Here is a 16132-nt window from a genome sequence, read left to right as displayed (position 1 = left end):
TCGCGGTTCCAACGATCCCTTCGCCGAGCTCGTGGGACCTCGGGAAGGCAGTTTTTGCAAATCGGCCATTTTGTTTTTGCTTCTTCGGCTCGTGCGGCTCTCACGCAAACTCGGACGGACTCGAGTTTTCGGCCTCCCACTAATACGGCCGCCGCGGTTCCAACGATCCCCTCGCCGAGCTCGTGGGACCTCGGGAAGGCACTTTTTGCAAATCGGCCATTTTGTTTTTGCTTCTTCGGCTCGTGCGGCTTTCACGCAAACTCGGACAGACTCGAGTTTTCGGCCTCCCACTAATACGGCCGCCGCGGTTCCAACGATCCCCTCGCCGAGCTCGTGGGACCTCGGGAAGGCACTTTTTGCAAATCGGCCATTTTGTTTTTGCTTCTTCGGCTCGTGCGGCTTTCACGCAAACTCGGAAGGACTCGGGTTCGCTGCGCTCCCACTAATACGGCCGTCGCGGTTCCAACGATGCCTTCGCCGAGCTCGTGGGACCTCGGGGAGGCACTTTTTGCAAATCGGCCATTTTGTTTTTGCTTCTTCGGCTCGTGTGGCTTTCACGCAAACTCGGACGGACTCGAGTTTTCGGCCTCCCGCTAATACGGCCGTCGCGGTTCCAACGATCCCCTCGCCGAGCTCGTGAGACCTCGGGAAGGCACTTTTTGCAAATCGGCCATTTTGTTTTTGCTTCTTCGGCTCGTGCGGCTCTCACCCAAACTCGAAAGGACTGGAGTTTGCTGCCTCCCACTAATACGGCCGTCGCGGTTCCAACGATCCCGTCGCCGAGCTCGTGGGACCTCGGGAAGGCACTTTTGAAAATTCGGCCATTTTGTTTTTTTCCTTCTTCGGCTCGTGTAGCTTTCGCGGAAAGTCGGAAGGACTCGAGTTTTCGGCCTCCCACTAATGCGGACGTCGCGATTCCAACGGTTCCGACCCCGAGCTTGTTGGACCTCGGGAAGGAACCTTTTTTTTTAATCGGCCATTTTGTTTTCGCTTCTTCGGCTTGCGTAGCTTTAATCGAAGGTCGGCGGGACTCGAGTTTGCCGTCTCCCACTAATACGGTCGTCGCGATTCCAACGGTTCCGACCCCGAGCTTGTGGGACCTCGGGAAGGCACTTATCTAAATTGTTCTTTTTGTTTTTGCTTCTTCGGCTAGCGTAGCTTTAATCGAAGGTCGGCGGGACTCGAGTTTGCTGTCTCCCACTAATACGGTCGTCGCGATTCCAACGGTGCCATCCCCTACCTTGCAGGACCATTAGATACACTCTGGCCCGAGGACAAGGGGAGGATGTGGAATAACGTGGAACCGCGACCTTGGGTCGGAGAAGTGTGTGTGTGTGTGTGTGTGTGTCATTGCTTGTAACACCGGGGGTGATAACTATACAAAATAAAACAGTATACTACAACTTTCTGTGTCCTGTGATCATTGGGAGGCCGGCGAGGCGTCGTGTGACTTGTGTGCGAAGCTTTCACATTTCATATCTTGACACGTGTCGCTCGAAGGGGGAGTCGTTTTTGCCTGTGGCCCAAAACCCAAACTACACACTCGTACAACTTTTGTTGTCATTGAATATACTCAGAACCAACTTTGTAACTTCATCAGGCGATTGTGTGCCACCGTAGACTCATTTTGGAAGAGTCCTGTCAGCAGGGTTGCAAGACCCTGTGTGGGTGTGTGTGTCTGAGGAAGGAAGGGAGGAACGGAGGGGGGGAGGGGGGGACAAGTACAATGAGAGAGCGCTGTAGTGCCGTCGAGGAACCTGGATTCAGTGGCGGTGCTACCATTGCCATGACATTTTGTAACCTGTGTACAATAAATTTCACGACTCCATCCTGAGACTTTATTTTTTTTTTAAATTTCCATTCAATGACGTTTGAGACATTTTATTTCACATGTTGCAAAACTTTTAGATAACTCTGCTCGGTTCATCGTTCAAGAAATCGCAGCCTTTGCATAGAGTGTGTCTGAAAGAGGGAAGTCCCCCCCCCCCCCCCCCTCCCTTGACTTGGTCGGTGAGAAAGAACACGGGCGACGAGAAGTCGAATCGGCAGCAGAGGGCGCTTGGATAGAACGTGAAAATGTTGAACTAGAGAGAGGGAGAGGGAGAGAGAGAGAGAGAGAGAGAGATTTACTTGGTTGGCGCGAGTAGAGACGATGGCACGGTTTAGGAATGTGCCTCTGACAAAATTACCCGACTCCGCCATGAGACTCTGTTTTTTATTTTCACTCAATGACGTTTGAGACATATTATTTCACATGTTGCAAAACTTTTAGATAACTCCACTCGGTTAATCGCTCAAGAAATCGCAGCCTTTGCAGTGGAGGACAGTGAGAGCGATAAAGAGAGAGAGATGATGAGGAACAGAGCGCTTGCTGTAGTGCCGGCGTTGGCTGTGCCTTTCGTTGCAATGTCATTCATTCTCTCACGGCGGGTCTGGTTCTCCACTTGCAAATTGACCTCTGATTTGGAAACCCGACGGGGTAAGAGTGCACAAGTCCGACCACGAGTTCCTCGGCACGTCGGCACGCTGCTAACAGAGCAGATATGTTTTCCAAAGGGTCTGCAGACTTGTGCTCACAGGACCTAATTCAATACATCAATGTAATGCGATGTTTACATTTCAAGCACTTTCGTTGTTTTACGGGGAGTTTTGAGACTTTGAAGTCTGCAGACTTGTGCTCACAGGACCTAATTCAATACATCAATGTAATGCCATGTTTACATTTCAAGCACTTTCGTTGTTTTACGAGGAGTTTTGAGACTTTGAATGAGTTTTATGAAAATATATAATTTTGGAAAAGCCCTGTCTGCAGAGTCGCGGGAGCCTGTTTGGATGGATGTGTGTGTGTCTGAGAGAGGAATGGGGTTGGGTGGGAGAAACCTTCTTGACAAGTTTGTAGAGAGCTGAGACGACGGCCCGGTAGCCTTCTTGACAGGTTTGTAGAGAGCTGAGACGAAGCACACGCACAAGCCGTTCACCGGTCGAGTCGCCTGTTTTCGTGTCCCGCTCCACAAACTGGAGATAGAGACAGAGACAGAGAGAGAGAAAAAAAGAGAGAGCAGAGGAGGAGGACAGTGAGAGCGATAAAGAGAAAGATGATGAGGAACAGAGCGCTTGCTGTAGTGCCGGCGTTGGCTGTGCCTTCCGTTGCAATGTCATTCATTCTCTCACGGCGGGTCTGGTTCTCCACTTGCAAACTGACCTCTGATTTGGAAACTCGACGGGGGAAGAGTGCACAAGTCTGACCACGAGTTCCTCGGCATGTCGGCACGCTGCTAACAGAGCAGATATTTTTTCTAAAGGGTCTGCAGACTTGTGCTCACAGGACCTAATTCAATACATCAATGTAATGCGATGTTTACATTCCAAGCACTTTGGTTGTTTCATGAGGAGTTTTGAGACTTTGAATGAGTTTTATGAAAATATATAATTTTGGAAAAGCCCTGTCTGCACAGTCGCACAAGCCTGTTTGGATGGATGTGTGTGTGTTTGAGAGAGGAACGGGGTTGGGTGGGAGAAACCTTCTTGACAAGTTTGTAGAGAACTGAGACGACGGCCCGGTAGCCTTCTTGACAGGTTTGTAGAAAAAGACAGAGCAGAGGAGGAGGCCAGTGAGAGCGATAAAGAGAGAGATGATGAGGAACAGAGCGCTGGCTGTAGTGCCGGAGTTGGCTGTGCCGGAGTTGGCTGTGCCTTCCGTTGCAATGTCATTCATTCTCTCACGGCGGGTCTGGTTCTCCAGTTGCAAACTGACCTCTGATTTGGAAACGCGAGGGGGGAATAGTGCACAAGTCTGACCACGAGTTCCTCGGCACGTCGGCACGCTGCTAACAGAGCAGATATTTTTTCTAAAGGGTCTGCAGACTTGTGCTCACAGGACCTAATTCAATACATCAATGTAATGCGATGTTTACATTTCAAGCACTTTGGTTGTTTCATGAGGAGTTTTGAGACTTTGAATGAGTTTTATGAAAATATATAATTTTGGAAAAGCCCTGTCTGCAGAGTCGCACAAGCCTGTTTGGATGGATGTGTGTGTTTGAGAGAGGAACGGGGTTGGGTGGGAGAAACCTTCTTGACAAGTTTGTAGAGAACTGAGACGACGGCCCGGTAGCCTTCTTGACAGGTTTGTAGAAAAAGACAGAGCAGAGGAGGAGGCCAGTGAGAGCGATAAAGAGAGAGATGATGAGGAACAGAGCGCTGGCTGTAGTGCCGGAGTTTGCTGTGCCGGAGTTGGCTGTGCCTTCCGTTGCAATGTCATTCATTCTCTCACGGCGGGTCTGGTTCTCCACTTGCAAACTGACCTCTGATTTGGAAACGCGAGGGGGGAATAGTGCACAAGTCTGACCACGAGTTCCTCGGCATGTCGGCACGCTGCTAACAGAGCAGATATTTTTTCTAAAGGGTCTGCAGACTTGTGCTCACAGGACCTAATTCAATACATCAATGTAATGCGATGTTTACATTTCAAGCACTTTGGTTGTTTCATGAGGAGTTTTGAGACTTTGAATGAGTTTTATGAAAATATATAATTTTGGAAAAGCCCTGTCTGCACAGTCGCGGGAGCCTGTTTGGATGGATGTGTGTGTGTTTGAGAGAGGAATGGGGTTGGGTGGGAGAAACGTTCTTGACAAGTTTGTAGAGAGCTGAGACGACGGCCCGGTAGCCTTCTTGACAGGTTTGTAGAAAAAGACAGAGCAGAGGAGGAGGCCAGTGAGAGCGATAAGGAGAGAGATGATGAGGAACAGAGCGCTGGCTGTAGTGCCGGAGTTGGCTGTGCCGGAGTTGGCTGTGCCTTCCGTTGCAATGTCATTCATTCTCTCACGGCGGGTCTGGTTCTCCACTTGCAAACTGACCTCTGATTTGGAAACTCGACGGGGGAAGAGTGCACAAGTCTGACCACGAGTTCCTCGGCATGTCGGCACGCTGCTAACAGAGCAGATATTTTTTCTAAAGGGTCTGCAGACTTGTGCTCACAGGACCTAATTCAATACATCAATGTAATGCGATGTTTACATTTCAAGCACTTTGGTTGTTTCATGAGGAGTTTTGAGACTTTGAATGAGTTTTATGAAAATATATAATTTTGGAAAAGCCCTGTCTGCAGAGTCGCACAAGCCTGTTTGGATGGATGTGTGTGTTTGAGAGAGGAACGGGGTTGGGTGGGAGAAACCTTCTTGACAAGTTTGTAGAGAACTGAGACGACGGCCCGGTAGCCTTCTTGACAGGTTTGTAGAAAAAGACAGAGCAGAGGAGGAGGCCAGTGAGAGCGATAAAGAGAGAGATGATGAGGAACAGAGCGCTGGCTGTAGTGCCGGAGTTTGCTGTGCCGGAGTTGGCTGTGCATTCCGTTGCAATGTCATTCATTCTCTCACGGCGGGTCTGGTTCTCCACTTGCAAACTGACCTCTGATTTGGAAACTCGACGGGGGAAGAGTGCACAAGTCTGACCACGAGTTCCTCGGCATGTCGGCATGCTGCTAACAGAGCAGATATTTTTTCTAAAGGGTCTGCAGACTTGTGCTCACAGGACCTAATTCAATACATCAATGTAATGCGATGTTTACATTTCAAGCACTTTGGTTGTTTCACGAGGAGTTTTGAGACTTTGAATGAGTTTTATGAAAATATATAATTTTGGAAAAGCCCTGTCTGCAGAGTCGCACAAGCCTGTTTGGATGGATGTGTGTGTTTGAGAGAGGAACGGGGTTGGGTGGGAGAAACCTTCTTGACAAGTTTGTAGAGAACTGAGACGACGGCCCGGTAGCCTTCTTGACAGGGATAGAGACAGAGACAGAGACAGAGACAGAGACAGAGCAGAGGAGGAGGCCAGTGAGAGCGATAAAGAGAGAGATGATGAGGAACAGAGCGCTGGCTGTAGTGCCGGAGTTGGCTGTAGTGCCGGAGTTGGCTGTGCCTTCCGTTGCAATGTCATTCATTCTCTCACGGCGGGTCTGGTTCTCCAGTTGCAAACTGACCTCTGATTTGGAAACGCGAGGGGGGAATAGTGCACAAGTCTGACCACGAGTTCCTCGGCACGTCGGCACGCTGCTAACAGAGCAGATATTTTTTCGAAAGGGTCTGCAGACTTGTGCTCACAGGACCTAATTCAATACATCAATGTAATGCGATGTTTACATTTCAAGCACTTTGGTTGTTTCACGAGAAGTTTTGAGACTTTGAATGAGTTTTATGAAAATATATAATTTTGGAAAAGCCCTGTCTGCAGAGTCGCGGGAGCCTGTTTGGATGGATGTGTGTGTTTGAGAGAGGAACGGGGTTGGGTGGGAGAAACCTTCTTGACAAGTTTGTAGAGAACTGAGACGACGGCCCGGTAGCCTTCTTGACAGGGATAGAGACAGAGACAGAGACAGAGAGAGAGACAGAGCAGAGGAGGAGGCCAGTGAGAGCGATAAAGAGAGCGATGAGGAGGAACCAGGCCCTGAGTTACTTTGCTGGCGCGAGTTGAGATAACTGACCGGCACAGGAATGTGCCTCTGACAACCCACCTCCCCTCTTTTCTTCTGTTTTAACCTTGGTGTGTGTGTGTGTGTGTGTGTGAGAGAGAGAGAGGAATGGGGTTGGGTGGCGGAAAACCTTCTTGACAAGTTTGTAGAGAACTGAGACGACGGCCCGATTCAGGGATTTGCCTCTGACGAAGATATGTGCACACGCACAAGCCGTTCAACGGTCGAGTCGCCTGTTTTCGTGTCCCGCTCCACAAACTGGAGATAGAGACAGAGACAGAGAGAGAGAGAGAGAAAAAGAGAGAGCAGAGGAGGAGGACAGTGAGAGCGATAAAGAGAAAGATGATGAGGAACAGAGCGCTTGCTGTAGTGCCGGCCTTGGCTGTGCCTTCCGTTGCAATGTCATTCATTCTCTCACGGCGGGTCTGGTTCTCCACTTGCAAACTGACCTCTGATTTGGAAACTCGACGGGGGAAGAGTGCACAAGTCCGACCACGAGTTCCTCGGCATGTCGGCACGCTGCTAACAGAGCAGATATTTTTTCTAAAGGGTCTGCAGACTTGTGCTCACAGGACCTAATTCAATACATCAATGTAATGCGATGTTTACATTTCAAGCACTTTGGTTGTTTCATGAGGAGTTTTGAGACTTTGAATGAGTTTTATGAAAATATATAATTTTGGAAAAGCCCTGTCTGCACAGTCGCGGGAGCCTGTTTGGATGGATGTGTGTGTTTGAGAGAGGAATGGGGTTGGGTGGGAGAAACGTTCTTGACAAGTTTGTAGAGAGCTGAGACGACGGCCCGGTAGCCTTCTTGACAGGTTTGTAGAAAAAGACAGAGCAGAGGAGGAGGCCAGTGAGAGCGATAAAGAGAGCGATGATGAGGAACAGAGCGCTGGCTGTAGTGCCGGAGTTGGCTGTGCCGGAGTTGGCTGTGCCTTCCGTTGCAATGTCATTCATTCTCTCACGGCGGGTCTGGTTCTCCACTTGCAAACTGACCTCTGATTTGGAAACCCGACGGGGGAATAGTGCACAAGTCCGACCACGAGTTCCTCGGCACGTCGGCACGCTGCTAACAGAGCAGATATTTTTTCTAAAGGGTCTGCAGACTTGTGCTCACAGGACCTAATTCAATACATCAATGTAATGCGATGTTTACATTTCAAGCACTTTGGTTGTTTCATGAGGAGTTTTGAGACTTTGAATGAGTTTTATGAAAATATATAATTTTGGAAAAGCCCTGTCTGCAGAGTCGCACAAGCCTGTTTGGATGGATGTGTGTGTTTGAGAGAGGAACGGGGTTGGGTGGGAGAAACCTTCTTGACAAGTTTGTAGAGAACTGAGACGACGGCCCGGTAGCCTTCTTGACAGGGATAGAGACAGAGACAGAGAGAGAGACAGAGCAGAGGAGGAGGCCAGTGAGAGCGATAAAGAGAGCGATGAGGAGGAACCAGGCCCTGAGTTACTTTTGCTGGCGCCGGGTGAGATAACGGACCGACACAGGAATGTGCCTCTGACAACATCCCTGCCGTCTTCTTGTCTGTTTTAACCTTGGTGTGTGTGTGTGTGTGTGTGTGTGTGTGTGTGTGTGTGTGTGTGTGTGTGTGTGTGTGTGAGAGAGAGAGGAATGGGGTTGGGTGGCGGAAAACCTTCTTGGCAAGTTTGTAGAGAACTGAGACGACGGCCCGATTCAGGGATTTGCCTCTGACGAAGATATCTGCTCTCGCACAAGCCGTTCAACGGTCGAGTCGCCTGTTTTCGTGTCCCGCTCCACAAACTGGAGATAGAGACAGAGACAGAGAGAGAGAGAAAAAGAGAGAGCAGAGGAGGAGGACAGTGAGAGCGATAAAGAGAAAGATGATGAGGAACAGAGCGCTTGCTGTAGTGCCGGCGTTGGCTGTGCCTTCCGTTGCAATGTCATTCATTCTCTCACGGCGGGTCTGGTTCTCCAGTTGCAAACTGACCTCTGATTTGGAAACGCGAGGGGGGAATAGTGCACAAGTCTGACCACGAGTTCCTCGGCACGTCGGCACGCTGCTAACAGAGCAGATATTTTTTCTAAAGGGTCTGCAGACTTGTGCTCACAGGACCTAATTCAATACATCAATGTAATGCGATGTTTACATTTCAAGCACTTTGGTTGTTTCATGAGGAGTTTTGAGACTTTGAATGAGTTTTATGAAAATATATAATTTTGGAAAAGCCCTGTCTGCAGAGTCGCACAAGCCTGTTTGGATGGATGTGTGTGTTTGAGAGAGGAATGGGGTTGGGTGGGAGAAACGTTCTTGACAAGTTTGTAGAGAGCTGAGACGACGGCCCGGTAGCCTTCTTGACAGGTTTGTAGAAAAAGACAGAGCAGAGGAGGAGGCCAGTGAGAGCGATAAAGAGAGAGATGATGAGGAACAGAGCGCTGGCTGTAGTGCCGGAGTTGGCTGTGCCGGAGTTGGCTGTGCCTTCCGTTGCAATGTCATTCATTCTCTCACGGCGGGTCTGGTTCTCCAGTTGCAAACTGACCTCTGATTTGGAAACGCGAGGGGGGAATAGTGCACAAGTCTGACCACGAGTTCCTCGGCACGTCGGCACGCTGCTAACAGAGCAGATATTTTTTCTAAAGGGTCTGCAGACTTGTGCTCACAGGACCTAATTCAATACATCAATGTAATGCGATGTTTACATTTCAAGCACTTTGGTTGTTTCCTGAGGAGTTTTGAGACTTTGAATGAGTTTTATGAAAATATATAATTTTGGAAAAGCCCTGTCTGCAGAGTCGCACAAGCCTGTTTGGATGGATGTGTGTGTTTGAGAGAGGAACGGGGTTGGGTGGGAGAAACCTTCTTGACAAGTTTGTAGAGAACTGAGACGACGGCCCGGTAGCCTTCTTGACAGGTTTGTAGAAAAAGACAGAGCAGAGGAGGAGGCCAGTGAGAGCGATAAAGAGAGCGATGAGGAGGAACCAGGCCCTGAGTTACTTTGCTGGCGCGAGTTGAGATAACTGACCGGCACAGGAATGTGCCTCTGACAACCCACCTACCCTCTTTTCTTCTGTTTTAACCTTGGTGTGTGTGTGTGTGTGTGTGTGTGTGTGTGTGTGTGTGTGTGTGTGTGTGTGTGTGTGTGTGTGTGTGTGTGTGTGTGTGTGTGAGAGAGGAATGGGGTTGGGTGGCGGAAAACCTTCTTGACAAGTTTGTAGAGAACTGAGACGACGGCCCGATTCAGGGATTTGCCTCTGACGAAGATATGTGCACACGCACAAGCCGTTCAACGGTCGAGTCGCCTGTTTTCGTGTCCCGCTCCACAAACTGGAGATAGAGACAGAGACAGAGAGAGAGAGAAAAAGAGAGAGCAGAGGAGGAGGACAGTGAGAGCGATAAAGAGAAAGATGATGAGGAACAGAGCGCTTGCTGTAGTGCCGGCGTTGGCTGTGCCTTCCGTTGCAATGTCATTCATTCTCTCACGGCGGGTCTGGTTCTCCACTTGCAAACTGACCTCTGATTTGGAAACTCGACGGCGGAAGAGTGCACAAGTCTGACCACGAGTTCCTCGGCATGTCGGCACGCTGCTAACAGAGCAGATATTTTTTCTAAAGGGTCTGCAGACTTGTGCTCACAGGACCTAATTCAATACATCAATGTAATGCGATGTTTACATTTCAAGCACTTTGGTTGTTTCATGAGGAGTTTTGAGACTTTGAATGAGTTTTATGAAAATATATAATTTTGGAAAAGCCCTGTCTGCAGAGTCGCACAAGCCTGTTTGGATGGATGTGTGTGTTTGAGAGAGGAACGGGGTTGGGTGGGAGAAACGTTCTTGACAAGTTTGTAGAGAGCTGAGACGACGGCCCGGTAGCCTTCTTGACAGGTTTGTAGAAAAAGACAGAGCAGAGGAGGAGGCCAGTGAGAGCGATAACGAGAGAGATGATGAGGAACAGAGCGCTGGCTGTAGTGCCGGAGTTGGCTGTGCCGGAGTTGGCTGTGCCTTCCGTTGCAATGTCATTCATTCTCTCACGGCGGGTCTGGTTCTCCAGTTGCAAACTGACCTCTGATTTGGAAACGCGAGGGGGGAATAGTGCACAAGTCTGACCACGAGTTCCTCGGCATGTCGGCACGCTGCTAACAGAGCAGATATTTTTTCTAAAGGGTCTGCAGACTTGTGCTCACAGGACCTAATTCAATACATCAATGTAATGCGATGTTTACATTTCAAGCACTTTGGTTGTTTCATGAGAAGTTTTGAGACTTTGAATGAGTTTTATGAAAATATATAATTTTGGAAAAGCCCTGTCTGCACAGTCGCGGGAGCCTGTTTGGATGGATGTGTGTGTTTGAGAGAGGAATGGGGTTGGGTGGGAGAAACGTTCTTGACAAGTTTGTAGAGAGCTGAGACGACGGCCCGGTAGCCTTCTTGACAGGTTTGTAGAAAAAGACAGAGCAGAGGAGGAGGCCAGTGAGAGCGATAAAGAGAGAGATGATGAGGAACAGAGCGCTGGCTGTAGTGCCGGCGTTGGCTGTAGTGCCGGAGTTGGCTGTGCCTTCCGTTGCAATGTCATTCATTCTCTCACGGCGGGTCTGGTTCTCCAGTTGCAAACTGACCTCTGATTTGGAAACGCGAGGGGGGAATAGTGCACAAGTCTGACCACGAGTTCCTCGGCATGTCGGCACGCTGCTAACAGAGCAGATATTTTTTCTAAAGGGTCTGCAGACTTGTGCTCACAGGACCTAATTCAATACATCAATGTAATGCGATGTTTACATTTCAAGCACTTTGGTTGTTTCATGAGAAGTTTTGAGACTTTGAATGAGTTTTATGAAAATATATAATTTTGGAAAAGCCCTGTCTGCAGAGTCGCACAAGCCTGTTTGGATGGATGTGTGTGTTTGAGAGAGGAACGGGGTTGGGTGGGAGAAACCTTCTTGACAAGTTTGTAGAGAACTGAGACGACGGCCCGGTAGCCTTCTTGACAGGGATAGAGACAGAGACAGAGACAGAGAGAGAGACAGAGCAGAGGAGGAGGCCAGTGAGAGCGATAAAGAGAGCGATGAGGAGGAACCAGGCCCTGAGTTACTTTTGCTGGCGCCGGGTGAGATAACGGACTGACACAGGAATGTGCCTCTGACAACATCCCTGCCGTCTTCTTGTCTGTTTCAACCTTGGTGTGTGTGTGTGTGTGCAGAGGAGCGGTGATCAAGGCCTCCCTAGCGACTGGAGCGATTGAGCTCGGACAGAGAGGAAGAGAACGGTCCAACGGATGCACTGGAAGACGTTATTACTAGAGGAAGGGAGGGCTGCGAGTATGTTGTTCAAGCTTGTGGAGACAGAAGTCTCCTTTCTTCAGGTCTGACCAGATGTCCACTGATTCTATCAAGGGTGGTGAGTACATGACCAATAAGGCTTTTTACACGTTACAAAACTTTTAGATAACTCCACTCGGTTCATCGCTCACGACATCGCAGCCTTTTCTAGAGTCTGTCTGTGTGTGTGTGTGTGTGTGTGTGTGTGTGTGTGTGTGTGTGTCTGTGTGTGTGTGTGTGTGTGTGTGTGTGTGTGTGTGTGTGTGTCTGAGAGAGGGAAGCCCCACTTGACTTGACCATTAAGGAAGAACACGAGTGGCTAGAAGTCGAAGTAGGACCGCGAGTTCCTCGGCATGTCGGCATGCCGTTAACAGAGCAGATGTGTTTTTCTAAAGGGTCTGCCGACTTGTGCTCATAGGACTCGATTCAATACATCAATGTAATAAGATGTTTGCATTTCAAGCACTTTGGTTGTTTTATGAGGAGTTTTGAGCCTTTGAGCGAGTTTTAAAAAAAAATATCATTTTGGAAAAGCCCTGTCAGCAGAGTCGCAGCAGCCTGTGTGGATGTGAGAGGAAGGGGGGAGAAGAAGCCTGATTTAGTTTGCTGGCGCGAGGTGAGATAACGGACTGACACAGGAATCTTTTTTTCTGTTTCAACCTTGGTGTGTGTGTGTGTGCAGAGGTGCGGTGATCAAGGCCTCCCTAACGACTGGAGCGATTGAGCTCGGACAGAGAGGAAGAGAACGGTGCAACGGATGCACTGGAAGACGTTATTGCTAGAGGAAGGGAGGGCTGCGAGTATGTTGTTCAAGCTTGTGGAGACAGAAGTCTCCTTTCTTCAGGTCTGACCAGATGTCCACTGATTCTATCAAGGGTGGTGAGTACATGACGAATAAGGCTTTTTACACGTTACAAAACTTTTAGATAACTCCACTCGGTTCATCGCTCACGACATCGCAGCCTTTTCTAGAGTCTGTGTGTGTGTGTGTGTGTCTGAGAGAGGGAAGCCCCACTTGACTTGACCATTAAGGAAGAACACGAGTGGCTAGAAGTCGAAGTAGGACCGCGAGTTCCTCGGCATGTCGGCATGCCGTTAACAGAGCAGATGTGTTTTTCTAAAGGGTCTGCCGACTTGTGCTCATAGGACTCGATTCAATACATCAATGTAATAAGATGTTTGCATTTCAAGCACTTTGGTTGTTTTATGAGGAGTTTTGAGCCTTTGAGCGAGTTTTAAAAAAAATATCATTTTGGAAAAGCCCTGTCAGCAGAGTCGCAGCAGCCTGTGTGGATGTGAGAGGAAGGGGGGAGAAGAAGCCTCATTTAGTTTGCTGGCGCGAGGTGAGATAACGGACTGACACAGGAATCTTTTTTTCTGTTTCAACCTTGGTGTGTGTGTGTGTGTGCAGAGGAGCGGTGATCAAGGCCTCCCTAGCGACTGGAGCGATTGAGCTCGGACAGAGAGGAAGAGAACGGTGCAACGGATGCACTGGAAGACGTTATTGCTAGAGGAAGGGAGGGCTGCGAGTATGTTGTTCAAGCTTGTGGAGACAGAAGTCTCCTTTCTTCAGGTCTGACCAGATGTCCACTGATTCTATCAAGGGTGGTGAGTACATGACCAATAAGGCTTTTTACACGTTACAAAACTTTTAGATAACTCCACTCGGTTCATCGCTCACGACATCGCAGCCTTTTCTAGAGTCTGTGTGTGTGTGTGTGTGTCTGAGAGAGGGAAGCCCCACTTGACTTGACCATTAAGGAAGAACACGAGTGGCTAGAAGTCGAAGTAGGACCGCGAGTTCCTCGGCATGTCGGCATGCCGTTAACAGAGCAGATATGTTTTTCTAAAGGGTCTGCCGACTTGTGCTCATAGGACTCGATTCAATACATCAATGTAATAAGATGTTTGCATTTCAAGCACTTTGGTTGTTTTATGAGGAGTTTTGAGCCTTTGAGCGAGTTTTAAAAAAAAATATCATTTTGGAAAAGCCCTGTCAGCAGAGTCGCGGCAGCCTGTGTGGATGTGAGAGGAAGGGGGGAGAAGAAGCCTGATTTAGTTTGCTGGCGCGAGGTGAGATAACTGACTGACACAGGAATCTTTTTTTTTCTGTTTCAACCTTGGTGTGTGTGTGTGTGCAGAGGTGCGGTGATCAAGGCCTCCCTAACGACTGGAGCGATTGAGCTCGGACAGAGAGGAAGAGAACGTTGCAACGGATGCACTGGAAGACGTTATTACTAGAGGAAGGGAGGGCTGCGAGTATGTTGTTCAAGCTTGTGGAGACAGAAGTCTCCTTTCTTCAGGTCTGACCAGATGTCCACTGATTCTATCAAGGGTGGTGAGTACATGACCAATAAGGCTTTTTACACGTTACAAAACTTTTAGATAACTCCACTCGGTTCATCGCTCACGACATCGCGGGCCTTTTCTAGAGTCTGTCTGTCTGTGTGTGTGTGTGTGTGTGTGTCTGAGAGAGGGAAGCCCCACTTGACTTGGCCATTAAGGAAGAACACGAGCGGCTAGAAGTCGAAGTAGGACCGCGAGTTCCTCGGCATGTCGGCATGCCGTTAACAGAGCAGATATGTTTTTCTAAAGGGTCTGCCAACTTGTGCTCATAGGACTCGATTCAATACATCAATGTAATAAGATGTTTGCATTTCAAGCACTTTGGTTGTTTTATGAGGAGTTTTGAGCCTTTGAGCGAGTTTTAAAAAAATATATCATTTTGGAAAAGCCCTGTCAGCAGAGTCGCAGCAGCCTGTGTGGATGTGAGAGGAAGGGGGGGAGAAGAAGCCTGATTTAGTTTGCTGGCGCGAGGTGAGATAACGGACTGACACAGGAATCTTTTTTTTTCTGTTTCAACCTTGGTGTGTGTGTGTGTGTGTGCAGAGGTGCGGTGATCAAGGCCTCCCTAACGACTGGAGCGATTGAGCTCGGACAGAGAGGAAGAGAACGGTGCAACGGATGCACTGGAAGAGGTGATAACCAGAGGAAGGGAGGGCTGCAAGTATGTTGTTTAAGCTTGTGGAGACAGAAGTCTCTTTCCTTCGGGTCTGACCAGCTGTCCACTGCTTCTATCAAGGGTGAGTACATGACAAATAAGGCTTTTTACATTCTCTCTCTCTCTCTCTCTCTCTCTCTCTCTCTCTCTCTCTCTCTCTCTCTCTCTCTCTCTCTCTCTCTCTCTCTCTCTCTTTCTCGCTCTCTCTCTCTCTCTCTCTCTCTCTCTCTCTCTCTCTCTCTCGGCCACCCTCCGGAGGAAGCTCATTTCGGTCGCTTGTATCCGCTACCTCGTTCTTTCGGTCACGACCCAGAGTTCGTGTCCACAGGCGAGGGTTTGGAACGTAGACCGACCAGTAAATGCAGAGCTTCGCCTTCCGACTCAGCTCCCTCTTCGCCAAGACGAACCGGTGCAGCGCCTGTGTTACTGCTGCGGCGGCCGCACCGATCCGCCCGTCGATCTCCCGCTCCGCCTTACCCTCGCTCGCGAACGAGACCCCGAGGTACTTGAACTCCTTCGCTTGGGGCAGGCGTGTTGTCCCCACCCGAAGGGAGCGATCCATCGGTTTCCGGCAGAGAACCACGGCCTCGGATTTGGTTCAACTCTCCAACTCTCATCCCTGCCGCTTCGCACTCGGCTGCAAAACGCCCCAGCGAATGCCGGAGGTCACGGTCCGAGGAAGCAAACAGGACCACATCTTCTGCAAACAGCAGAGAGGCGATCCCGAGGCCCCCGAACCGGATTTCATCCGCCCTCCTCTCCCCCGGCTGCGTCTAGAACTCCTGTCCGTGAGAGTCACAAACAGGACCGGTGATAAACGGCTCGCCTGGCGGAGACCGACACCCACCGGGAACGTGTCTGACTTAACACCGAGGATACGGACGCAACTCCTACTGCAGGCGTACAGAGACCGGGTAGCCCGTGCCAACGGATCCGGCACCCCCGTGCTCCCGCAGCACCCCCGACAAAACCTCCCGAGGGACCCGGTCGAAAGCCTTCTCCAAGTCCACAAAGCATATTCTTTCTCTGTCTTTTCAATTACTTTAGCTTCAAACTTTCAGCTTTTCAGCCTCTGATAAAACCCCACTTTCCCGTTTGAACCTTGGTGTGTGTGTGTGTGTGTGTGTGTGTGTGTGTGTGTGTGTGTGTGTGTGTGTGTGTGTGTGTGTGTGTGCCCGCAGGGATGGGGGTGATCAAGGCCTCCCTATTGGCTGGATCGATTGAGCTCGGACAGAGAGGAAGAGAACGGTGCAACGGATGCACTGGTAGAGGTAATAACCAAAGGAAGGAGGAGTGGGGGGGGGGGGAGGGGGGTGCAAGTATGTTGTTCAAGCTTGTGGAGACAGAAGTCTCCTTTCTTCAGGTCTGACCAGATTT

The 16132-nt window shown here is 49.6% G+C and overlaps 1 long non-coding RNA gene across 2 annotated transcripts; it reads left to right on the top strand.

The window, feature by feature from the left end:
* Nucleotides 1–11558: 11558 nt before the first annotated feature.
* On the top strand, nucleotides 11559–16028 carry LOC137794996 (uncharacterized). Of its 2 annotated transcripts, XR_011078370.1 has the most exons (6): nucleotides 11559–11833; nucleotides 12437–12633; nucleotides 13166–13362; nucleotides 13896–14092; nucleotides 14644–14837; nucleotides 15937–16028. It is a non-coding gene; the product is annotated as an uncharacterized lncRNA (long non-coding RNA). The 2 variants fall into 2 exon arrangements; XR_011078369.1 differs by having other exon boundaries at nucleotides 14644–16025.
* The last annotated feature ends 104 nt before the right edge of the window (nucleotides 16029–16132 follow it).

Source organism: Clinocottus analis, unplaced genomic scaffold (assembly GCF_023055335.1).
Source record: "Clinocottus analis isolate CAN_PGR_092001 unplaced genomic scaffold, fCliAna1.0.p SCAF_26, whole genome shotgun sequence".
Lineage (NCBI taxonomy): Eukaryota > Metazoa > Chordata > Actinopteri > Perciformes > Cottidae > Clinocottus > Clinocottus analis.
The sequence above is the reverse complement of the archived record's forward strand: the minus strand, read 5'-3'. Positions and strand labels throughout refer to the sequence as shown.